The following is an 11,580-nucleotide window of genomic DNA, read 5'->3' as shown; positions in this document are numbered from 1 at the left end:
CATATTCTCATTAGGGAAAGATATAAATGAGTTAAGGAGAAAGGGAAGGCAAAGTTCATCTTTGCTTCTTCCTCCCACTTAGCATAAAGAGGAAAGAAAGAAAGGGATTTCATTTTTCTTCCTTCTTTTCCTCTTCCTCACCATTGCCGAAACCTAAAGCTCTCCCTCTCCTAATTCTGAAATCCACCTAAGGTTTTTCTTCCTAAGGATACTAATCCACAAGAAGGAGCCTTCAAGATCTACCCCTTCCAAGCAAGAAAAGAAAAAGGGAGTGCTAGAATGAGAGGCTCTCTTCTTCCTCCTCACAAGGGTACCATTCTCTTTAGGAACAACAAGCGAAAGGAAGTGAGTATTCCCTCACCTGTGGTACAAGTAGCTCATGGTTTTTCCATAAATTTAAATGGCTTAAAAACCTAGGAAGTTTCTTGCAACTTTCGGCCATGCCAAGTTTAAAAGCCTAGGAAAGTTTAAACTCAAATATAACATGCTTATGATCTTTCTTATGACATGATATGAATATTTCCTTGGTGTTTCATGCTTGTATGTTACTTAGAAGGAGATGAAACCACCTTAGGGTTTCGGCCAAGAAGAGACTAAATGCCTAGGAAAGCTTAAACTCAAATTTAACATGTTTATGATCTTTCTTATGACATGATATGAATATTTCCTTGGTATTTCATGTTAGTATGTTACTTAGAATTAGATGAACCCCACCTTAGGGTTTCAGCCATGACAAGTTTAAAAAGCCTAGGAAAATTTAAACACAAATCCAACTTACTTATGATCTTCCTCATGATATGGTATGAAGATAACTTGATGTACTTATGATTTCATGTTGGTTGGAACTAGGTATTCATGCTTTGAACTTTCGGCCAAGTTAGGATTAAAAAGGACTAGGCAAGCTTAAACTCAACCCTAACATGCTCATGTTTTTCCCTATGATATGATATGAAGATAACATGATATTCTTATGCTTGTCTTTGGTTTAGAACTTAGTTTCTCACTTCATGACTTTCGGTCACATCATGGTTTGTAGAACTAGGAAGCTTAGAACCTAAAACTAAATATGCTCATGATGTTCCTTATGATAAATGATATGAAATTGGTTTAGGGTTCACATGTTTATATGCTATTTGTAACCTAGGTTTAGGCTTTGTATGTTTCGGCCACAACATGATTTGTAGACCTAGGAAGCTTAGAACCTAAACTAAATATGCTCATGATGTTCCTTATGATAAATGATATGAAATTGGTTTAGGGTTCACATGTTTATATGCTATTTGTAACCTAGGTTTAGGCTTTGTATGTTTCGGCCACAACATGATTTGTAGACCTAGGAAGCTTAGAACCTAAACTAAATATGCTCATGATGTTCCTTATGATAAATGATATGAAATTGGTTTAGGGTTCACATGTCTATATGCTATTGGTAACCTAGGTTTAGGCTTTACATGTTTCGGCTACACATGATTTGTAGACCTAGAAAGATTAGAACCTAAACTAAATATGCTCATAATGTTCCTTATGATAAATGTCATAAAATTGGTTTAGGGTTCATATGCTTGTATGTTGCTTTCAACCTAGGTGATTCCTTGCATGTTTCGGCCACCTATGATAGGTTGATGATTGAGACCCAATTATGACTCTTTATGTGCTTCACATGCCATGATATGAATTAGGAGATGTTAACTTATGTTCCATGCATGATTATGTTCCCATTATATGATATATGTTCATCTATGTATGCTTATGAATCATGCATTTGAAATGTCTCCTATGATGTGTTATATGCTCAAGTACGTATGTTTATGATATGCTAAGTGAAAGGCCTAAGAGTTGCTTCCCTATTTGTTGGGACTAAGAGCACTCTTTATGATATGCTAAGTGAAAGGCCTAAGAGTTGCTTCCCTATCAAGTGGGACTAAGAGCACTCTTCATGCTAAGTTAAGTTATGAATGACATGAACATGATGAATTATGAATGACATGAACATCATATGCTATGAATGACATGAATATGATATACTATGATTATATGACATGTTATTTTACTTTGTATGGCTTGTACCAAGGGTGGGCTCCATAAATGCCCCTAGGCCGACGGACTATGAACGGGTCTAGTAAAGGGATGGGCTCCTTAGTACACCCCTAGGTCGACGGTCGTAGTACGGACCTAGATCCCTAGTAGGTTCAGGGCTAGCTACCCTGTCCTAGGGATTGCGCGCATTTATGTATGTATGTGGTACAAGTCGGGCCCTCATGATGGTATTATGTTCAAGTATTATATGATATGTTTTGTTTTTAAAAGCATCTTGCACATGATATTACCCATGTTTTAAAGGGCATTTTGCATTGCATATAGGATTATGCTATGATGTGATAGGTCATGATGCTTTCTTTTACGTTATGATATGATATGACATGATGTTCTTTATGCTATGATATGATGTTCTTTATGCTATGATATGATATGTCATAATGCTTACCTTTACGTTATGATATGATATGACATGATGCTTTCAATTATGTTATGACATGATATGACATGATGTTTCTTTTATGATATGATATGACATGATGTTCTTTTCTGCTATGATATGGTATGATATGATGTTCTCTTTTATGCTATGTTAAAATGTGATATGATACTCTTGCATGATATGTTGGTTAGATGTTTTATGTGTCCATGCTATATGTTGTATGATTTTGCTATGACATGTTTCTTTTGTGAGTGGGAAAGAATCTCACTAAGCCTTGTGTGCTTATAGTTACTTTCCTTGTACCACAGATAAAGGTAAAGGATGGATAAACTAAAGGACCAGCAGAAGAGATGTGTGTGGTGGTGGCTTGGCTAAGAAAGAAAGACATGCTTACGTTGATTTAGGATTGATATGAACTATGCTTGATTTATGTTGATGTCTTGCATGATCACTTTACTTATGCTTATGTTAGAAATGGATATTATGACTCTTTAAGTTCATAACTATGCTTAGCATGCTCGTACGATTAGTTGTGATTTAAATGAAAAATGATTACTTCCGCTGTTTTTGAAATTCATGTACGTATGTTATATATGTAGAAAGTAACCCCGCCTCCACTAGCAGGAGGGGCGGGTGTTACAGCTTTGGCCGGCCTAAGCTTGGGTTTCAAGCTTGCTTGGACGGCCCCATTAGGATGGGTATAAGGTGGGTAAGAAGTGGGTATGTGGTTGGTATAATTCTCTATATACAAGAGACTACGATAGGGACCAAGAGGAGGAATTGGTTTTGGTCTCCCGATGAAATTAAGCTTCCCGTGTTCGCCCCAAACACCCAACTTAATTTCATCAATAATAATTCATTCCACTAAAGAATTATTATTGAACTACCGCACCAACCCCAAATTACATTTTGGGCTCCTTCTTATTATGAGTGTGTTAGTCTCCCTGTATTTAAGATGTCGAATGTTCACTAATTAAATGAGTTACTGACAACTCACTTAATTAATATCTCAATCCACTACTAGAAATAAGATCTTTAAGGACACACATAAATGTACTTATAGTATACTTTTAGTGACACCAAAGCTATGGTGACATCAACGAAAAATGTATTGAAATGCGGTGTTAGCATAGACCCTCTGTTATTCCTGACATTTGTATAATGTCATTATAAAATATCTATACTAACTTCAAAAGTGTCTTAATTCTAGAAATATACTGACAATCGAAAATGTCAGGAAAGATAATTTATAAAGTCATTTTAAATTGTCGTCTTAACTAATATATAATGACATTATTAAATATCAGTTATAATAATTTATAAAAACATTAAAAATTATCACTAATATTTATTTAGAATATATAATCTCAAATCAAAAGTTACAGATCATCACAATTCTCTCATCACATAGAATAGAAAAATTTACATCCAATTCATCCACCACATCATCACCATTCATCACAATTTATCACATCCGTCACATGTAATTTTTATTCATCCAATAATCATTTGAGTCAAATTTACAAATGCAATACTAATATAAAAGTATTGATTCCAAAACTAACTAAATACTAATAAAATGAACTCAAAATATTAAGTTTTAGAAAAAACAAAGTCTTGTACAATAAAAACTCAACTAATTTAATATGAATCATCTTCAACCATCATATTATAAGCAAAATCCAAGTACTTGTCACCTACAAATACAATGCATTTACTTGTGTAAGTAAAATAAACAATGAAAATATAAATTAATAAAAATAATTTAAAAGATTGAATATCATACCAAATGAGAAATAGATGAAGTATCATTCCATATGCACGAATAGTAGTTTTCTCTTATTGTCAACTGCAAATATATTTCATATTTGTTTAAAATTTTAATAACACAATAAATATAAAAACTTAATAATATTTCACTAAAAAATTAAAATCATACCAGATGAAAAGGCCAAACTATCATTCCTCCAAGTGCATCCTCCAGATGATAAGTCCAAGCTATCATATTTGCTTTTCTAGTCAAATGGTGGTAGAGGATTGACAAGCTCACAAAAATCCTTGAGATATATTTCTAGTCAAGTGGTTGTCGAGTAGATTGTGATCAATTCGAGTAAAAGTGTACCTAATTTTCATAGTGTTCAATTTTTATTCTGCAACAATAGCAAGTGTTTTAGTAATCATTATCAAAATTAAATGTTAATGGAATATCGGTAGTAAAACCTAATAAGGCATCATATCGGCAAAAAAGTTATGCAACAATCTCTTTCCTAGTATATTTGAATGATACATTGAAAAAAAGTCTATGTTCGGATAGGTTGAAGGCTTCCCTTTTTTCCTAAAATATTTAGTTTTATGTTAATAAGAATATTAGCAAAGATAGAGCAAGGATTACAGTAGGTTAAAATTTTTAAACTACATAGAAAATACATAAGGCAAACAATTCTGTGTTTAGCTGTTAATATAAATGTTAGTATCGTAATATGGTAAGCATATTGATAGATTGAAATAACTATGTATGCAAGTCATTGTTGGTAGTTGTTGCCTCAAAAATGCTATATTTAGTTTTCCATTTTATCAAAATGATTTTCTTTAGTAAAACAATGCAAACATGCCCCTTCTCGAGCAAACTAATTGTAAAAAAGATGAATACTTCAAGATGGAAGATATTTAGCACCAAAAAGGAAAACATGCAGTAAAAAGGCTCAGTTTCCATTTCAAAGACTAGGCTGAAGATAAAACATAGTGGTCAATTATTTTTTAATTGAAGATCAAGCAAGTAAAATAGTAAGATCATTAAATTAATTATAAATTATTACCTCATACTTAACTCGTTCTGATAATGGTACTTCACTAACTCAAACAATATACATGCAAATACAAGAAAAGATAAAGAGGAAGAGAAGATAGATAAAATCCTAAAAATCTCAGTTTGTAGTAAATGCATTCTATGTGTGCCCAAATACTCTTGCAGCAAAAAAGATCATATTACATCATTGCATTAAACTGACACAAATATTTGAGCATCTTTGTGCTAATCCATAATATTTCAAAGATGCAAAGTGAAAGGAAATTTAGAACAAAATTTTAACATCAAAATTAAATTAGCAAATCTATATGTCATCATCTTCTTGAATAGAGAGAAAAGATATAAACTGTGTGATAATACAATAAAAGTGATGACAAAACTAAATGGTATCAAACCAATTCATATATATGACATGCTGTATAATAGTCAATGTTTCTCATAGAATATGTTAACTCAAAATAAAGTTATAGTCATCTGACAATATTTTCTTTAGTAAAACAACAAATGTAATAATTTTGCAAATGATACCACTAGAAAGTTGGTAACTTACAAGATTCTGCTTCAATGCATTTTTCCTTCCTCCACGCATCAAGTTCAAACTTCTCCTTGATCAAGGGGTGTGAGAAATTCATATATTGTGCATAACGGTGAAAAGACCCAAAGCATATCTCAACTGCTTCATTCACTTTCCCATCCATATCAATTTTCCACAATGCTATGAGATCCCGCTGCACCACAACATCATCATCCAAGAATAGAATTTTGTGCAATTTTAGGTACATCTCAGGCAAGTAAAAACTTAAATGGTTCAGGCGAAAAAAGGAGACACTGAGGAGAAGGGAGAGGTTGCGAACTAACTCAGAGAAGACCCGCATATGCTTTGATCACTCTAGATTGAGACGACGCGCGTATGAGATGTAGGTAGAGGCAACGGTGGCGTGGTCTCCGCCTACTTCAGTATCAGCTCCGCTCGCGTGTTTAAGAGGTTTGATCAGAGGGTCAACATCGATCTACATGAAAAATAGAGGCTAGGTTAGTACAAATCAGAGTCCGAAGATGACGAATTCTACTCAATACCAGCCACCACCGGTATTGTGGCGGTGGAAGGGAGGAGGATAAAGAATGCCATAGGAAAGATGCCAATGATGAGGAGGAAGAAGTGCCACATCGTAGAATTACGCTTGGATCTTCAATTAGAGATCACCATTTTGGCTAGGGTTTGAGGATCAACTTGCGGAGAGAAATAAAACCAGTGAGAAAGAAGAAGAGATCCTCCCTAGTCTCTACGGAGAGGGAAGAAGAGATCCTCCCTAGTCTCTACGGAGAGGGAAGAAGAGATCCTCCCTGTTCGCGGCTCCCTGCTCGCGGCGGAGAGGGAAGAAGCTGCGAAGAGAAAAGGTAGGGATTTGAAGAGAAAAGGAACGATGGCAAGGAAAGAGGGGTCTAGGTCAGTGAAAATAAATAGGTTGGTTTAAATTGTAATGACATTTATAAATTTTGTCATGATAGGTGATCTAATAAGATAATTTTTTTATAAATAATCTCTTTTTACTAAATGTCATTAAAAAATATTTATATTGACATTTTAAATTAACTATCACTAATAAAATGTCATAATAGGCCTTATTTCTAGTAGTGATTCAAGAGTAGTACCACTCATCCAATTGCGCTCGCCTCGTCACTCAGGTTCTTGACAACTTAACTTACAACGCCTTTTCGTGGATATTATCAACCTAGATTCTAGGAGAGCTTCCTTCTATAATCAACAACACATACTATAAATAATATTATTTCCAACTTATCTGATCTATTGAGATATCACACCCTTTGATAAGTCAAAGAAATAAATACTAAATATATGTGTTTGTTATTATATTAGGATTAAGAGCACATATACTCCATAATAACTAAGGTCTTGTTCTTTATTAAGCGCAAGATAAAAGAACTTACCTTAAAATGGTCACTTTCAATACACTTAAAGAGTACATTATAAAATTTATCACCAAGATAAATTTATACTTAATTACACTCACGACTATTCCAATGGTTTGTTCCTTTCCATCTTAGTCGTTAGTATAATTTATAAAGAACATCATAACAATATTTGCTGACATCACACCATGTTATTTACAATATAAATTAATTGAACAAGTACACTTAGCATAAATGTAGATATTTTTGACTAATGTGATTCTTTATTTTAAAATAAATATTTACAAAAGCTAGGCTTTTAGTATACATTTCAACAGTCAGAAGAGGTGATAACACCTATTCAGACTCAATGTGGAAAACTCAAATGAAAAATCGAAGAGAAAAAATATGTAAAAAAAAAATTGCTTGAATAGTGGTTACACCAATTTAGAGTGGTCCCGCTCTGATACCACTTGTAGGATCATTTGCAAGTGAGAGGAGGGTGAATCATGTGCAATTTAAAAAAAAAAATCTCATTTTAAAATGACCTGTTAAAAATTAGTGTGTAGCAGAAGATAGCAAAGTAAGACAAAAACAAAAGAACCATCACACAGTCGGTTACTTGGTTCATAGTCTGGTGATTAATATTCCAAAGTCCACGCTCCCTTGGGAAGTATCCGGCGGTCAATCCATTAAAAATTGAACCTTGAATACAAATGAAGATGTCATCTCGGGGCGGTCTAGTGGCTAACGCATGAGGTGTTGCCAACTTGAGGTCTGGGGTTTGAATCTTGGCATAGCCAAGGTAAATGCTTCCCTCAGCATCAGTCACTATTTCAAGGGTTAGTAGTCACCTGTGATTTATCTCCTCCATGTTCACTTTGGGACGGATTGGCGAGGGTGTTCGGGGCAAGCGCAGTTGCCTTTTTACCAACTTGAATACAAATGAAGAAAGTGTAACTAGCTACGCTTTCTTATGCGAGAACAATAGTAAATAACTTAAAATGTTACCGACGCTTATATAGAGTCGCGGTATAGCAGTCGTAGGAAGACAACGTAATAGAATGAGCTTGAAAGCTCTTCAAGAATTGGTGTCAAGTGCTCTGGCCGAGCCCTCCTTATATACTGCATTGGGGGTGCCTTCAATGACCCAAGATTCCTCCATCAACTCTGATTTGATCCCAAGTATTCAGCGTTTATCCATTTAGGGGCGCCTCCAAGGCTGAAACTTCATCCTCAATGTTAAACTGCTTGGGGACACCTCCACTCACCTGAGGCACCTCCAACAATTTGTTCAGAGCACCCTCCACAACTTTAGGTGTCTCCAACACTATTTATCATAGCTTATTTTTCGCTCCAATCTCCTGTAAAACATGTTAATCCAAATAACAAAATTACATGCAACACAAAGTTGGTACATATGCATAAATTAATTTATGAATTAGATTTTATCTTACCAAAATCAGGATCTAGTCTTGGTCTAAACTTAAATTTTTAAAATGAATCTAAGTTGGACCAGTGTCTATAGTCCCACTAGACTCATTCCTCATTAGATCTTTTTTCTCCAATTACTTATCTAACTTACCATTTGCAGAATCACTTGACTCGACGCCTAACTCACCAGATCTTCCTACCAAATATCTCATCTGAACTTTAGCCAATTCTTAGGTCCTGTTAACCTAACTAGACTTCTTGCCAGATATCTGGTCCTCTCTGATTTATCTAGGCTTCATGTTAGTTATCTGGTTCTCTTGATCTAACTGGACTTCAGCCTAATGTCTGGTCATCTAGACTGTTAAATCTTTTAATCTGTACACTTAGTAAATTTATTATATCATAAGAAGATTTAACTTTAAACTTTTGACAAAATCAAAATTTAAGTTTTATTCTGGTACTCCCTATACAAACAGCAACATGGTAGCGAGGGTAGAAAGGCTAGTATTAGATTGTTTTCCTAGTATAGAGAAAGTTTTTCCATTACTTTGCTTGTCTTAGAACTGGGAGGTTGAGCGCTCCTCACCTTTTCCCTTCTCTTGGCTCTCTTGCCTGATATATATATCTTACAGTTGAGTTTAATAAAGATTTGAGCTGTCCTTAGCGCTCTAAAATATCCTCCCAAAAAAAAAAATCAAAAAGATTGGTTTAACGGAAATCAAATCTCATATTTTTTGGGTTAAAGTTCGCTAATAATTGGTCTGAATCAGCCATGAATTTGTAAAGTTCAATCAGCGATAGTGGGTAATGAAAAAATTGTTCTCTTAGTAAAAGTGAGTATTACTGATGATGTCTTTTGCCTGTAGGTAACACATCCGTTTCCATGTTAAAGAAGCTCTCTACCTTTGAAGCATTTTCTTCTCGTAGATGAATGTGTATAAAAATGTAGTTTACATTTAATTAGTTATGATCCTGCCCCGAAGCTGAGTGGATGGCTATCAGGAAGTACTATTGATGTGGCTCCTCGTGTGGTGGAAACGCCTCGCTCCTGCAATAACAAGTCGTTAGTGCCAAGCCGGGAGGGGGTTCCCGGCGACGGCCCTCCGACGCTCAAGTCACACAATCGGCCAGAAGAAAAGAGAAAGGAATGAAGAAGTGAAATAGTGATGCTCAGAGACGTATATGCGCGTCTCTCCGCGGATAACCACTCCTCTTCTTATATAGAGCTTCAATGGGTTGACTGCACATTTCCCGAGCGGACGTGACTTCCTATGTTCTCCTCAATAGTTAACATCGGGAAGGGATCCCTGATACCTTACCTTAAAGGGGCAGACGCATTTACGCTAGGGCGGCGCAATCTTCGTCCGTACGATTTCCTGTCCATTCGCGCCGTCAGTCGGCGGCATTGACTCCCAAAAGGATGTTTAAGACATATTTCCCTTCTCTTCTTAAATGTCAGCCGCTAATCTGATGGTACTTCCTTTGATCTATCCGGCCGGCCCTCTCTTTGACATTATATATCTATATTCCGATCGGATAGGATTTCATTCTCTCGGCTCGTCCTAGATTCAAATCGGCTTCTTTGAACTCTTTAGCCTGGTCAGGTTGTGGGCTCGGCTTTACCATCGCGAGCTTATCCTGCCGCTCGGCCGAATGAGCCTGCCGCCCGGCTCGTCTCTTAGCTGACTCTCCTTTGACTTTGACGATCATCCGATCGTTGAACCTCCTCAGCGAAGGGGCCCCTCCCCCTAGGCCATCGCCGGATCACATGCCTCCCCTTTAAGTCTAGTCGAAGGAGGTCATAAGTCCGACTGACTGGACCAACTGGTGCGAGAAGACCTCTTTTGCCGGGTCGACTATGACCCTTGGCCAGCACTCGGTTACCTGGCCTTGGTTCTCCTTTCGACGAAGTGCTCTTGGCAGGCCGATCGGCAGGAACGGAGGGCTGCCCGAGCTGCATAACTTGTTTGATCGGCTGATGAGGTCGTTGCCTAGGTAATCTCCGCGAAATCTCTAGGAAATCGTATCAGTCTGGCGCATTAATGTGTCGCATGCCTCTTTAATTATCCTGACAATTGCCATATTGATGCACGCCACGTGTCCCTCCCTGACGGCGCACGTTTGAGGTGACAGGCTGGGATGTGACCTTTGGGTTCATTTGAATTTTAAACGGCTGGATCTGTTCTAGGTGTCTGTGCCGCTGATCGAACGGCTGAGCGAAGTCTCTTGGTTTTTATCTCGTCGCCGCTGTCTCCTCTTTTTCTTGCTTTCGTTTCCGGCGACCCCGTTCGTGCTCTTTCAGCAATTATTCCCGTGTTCTTCGGCGAATCCCTCGCGTCCTCCAGCAAATCTTTCTGCTTCCTGTCATTCCTATTCCGGGTGAGTCCATTATCTTCTTCCATAACGCCTTATTGCTTGGTCCTTTGTGATTTTTCGGTGGGCTTCTGTTCTTGCTTCTGCTTTCTTTTTCCTTTTGCATTTTCTCCCGACTCTTCTCGTTCTCTCCCTTTTATCATGGCTAGTACATCGCATCCTTCTTCTTCTTCGGGTCCTTGGTATGAGACTATGGAGTCACGGTTTGATGAAGATGATGCCCGAACCCTAGCCAACACTTTTGAACTCCCTCCTGGCTACGAGATACATGTCCCACTAGCCACCGATCGTCCTTCCGCTCCGCCGACCGGCTGTGTCTGCTTTTTCCTCGACCAATTTATTGTCGGTCTGCGGCTTCCTCTTCATCCCTTCATCCTCGATGTTTGCAGATACTTTGGCCTATCCCCTTCTCAGCTAGTTCCCAACTCCTTTCGCCTCCTATGCGGGGTAATTATCTTGTTCTGACTACATCGCATTCCTCTAACCCCTTCAATCTTCCACTTTTTTTATTACCCCAAGCTATCCGATCAGCCAGGTACTTTCCTCTTACAAGCTCGATCGGGCTTGGTCTTTTTTG

The 11,580-nt window shown here is 37.2% G+C and overlaps 1 long non-coding RNA gene across 1 annotated transcript; it reads right to left on the bottom strand.

The window, feature by feature from the left end:
• Window positions 1-3,943: 3,943 nt before the first annotated feature.
• On the bottom strand, window positions 3,944-6,729 carry LOC122021142. The gene is made up of 5 exons (XR_006122461.1): window positions 6,144-6,729; window positions 5,836-6,013; window positions 4,419-4,629; window positions 4,266-4,328; window positions 3,944-4,176 (listed from the first exon to the last, which is right to left on the bottom strand). It is a non-coding gene; the product is annotated as an uncharacterized LOC122021142 (long non-coding RNA).
• Between the last annotated feature and the right edge of the window lie 4,851 nt (window positions 6,730-11,580).

This window comes from Zingiber officinale, chromosome 1A (genome assembly GCF_018446385.1).
Source record: "Zingiber officinale cultivar Zhangliang chromosome 1A, Zo_v1.1, whole genome shotgun sequence".
In the NCBI taxonomy this organism is placed as follows: domain Eukaryota; kingdom Viridiplantae; phylum Streptophyta; class Magnoliopsida; order Zingiberales; family Zingiberaceae; genus Zingiber; species Zingiber officinale.
The sequence above is the reverse complement of the archived record's forward strand: the minus strand, read 5'-3'. Positions and strand labels throughout refer to the sequence as shown.